The 645-nt window shown below is 31.8% G+C and overlaps 1 protein-coding gene across 1 annotated transcript in view; it reads right to left on the bottom strand.

The window, feature by feature from the left end:
- LOC106880243 (uncharacterized) overlaps positions 1–645 on the bottom strand; it is a 77,156-nt gene that overhangs the window by 13,091 nt on the left and 63,420 nt on the right. The gene's annotated exons all lie outside the window — the stretch shown is intronic.

Genomic DNA, 645 nt, shown 5'->3' with positions numbered 1-645 from the left:
AAGTAAATATCATAAGATAAATATAATATAATATAATAAAAAGATTATATTTATCTTATGATATTTACTGATATTAACTGTACATATATATATATATATATATATGATATTAACTGTACATATATATATATATATATGTACAGTTAGCTGCCGATTATCCGACACCATTGAGACCTGGAGAGTGTCGGATTAGTGATTTTGCAGGATTATCATTTCTTTCTTTGACTCACTGTTAGTAAAGAAACGGAGTAATTGGTCTTTCTGTTTTTTCATGTCATATACTGTCGAAGATCCAACGTTGTATAATTCACACAATCTTTTCAGACACACCGCTGTTAAGTTATTTCAACAGTTCAATTTTTTCTTTTATGGACAATGTATGGTGTTTACGCCTTACACCACGAGAAGCACTTCCTTGTGCATTGGAACCATGGCTTGAGCGAAAAGTGAAAAAAAGTATAATAATAAAAAAACAAAAAACAAAAAAAAAACAAACAGGAAAGGCCTGCTTTGTTTACAAATGATGCGAGTGTGTTTATGCAGCAAGTAACGCCAACATATCGTAGCGGCGAGCCGGGAAATTTGAAATTTTCTGAAATTTTTCTAGCCGGAATTAGTGCCGAATTACTGATTTTCCCGGATTAC

This window comes from Octopus bimaculoides, chromosome 20 (assembly GCF_001194135.2).
Source record: "Octopus bimaculoides isolate UCB-OBI-ISO-001 chromosome 20, ASM119413v2, whole genome shotgun sequence".
NCBI lineage: Eukaryota > Metazoa > Mollusca > Cephalopoda > Octopoda > Octopodidae > Octopus > Octopus bimaculoides.
This window is presented reverse-complemented; position numbering and strand designations above follow the sequence as displayed.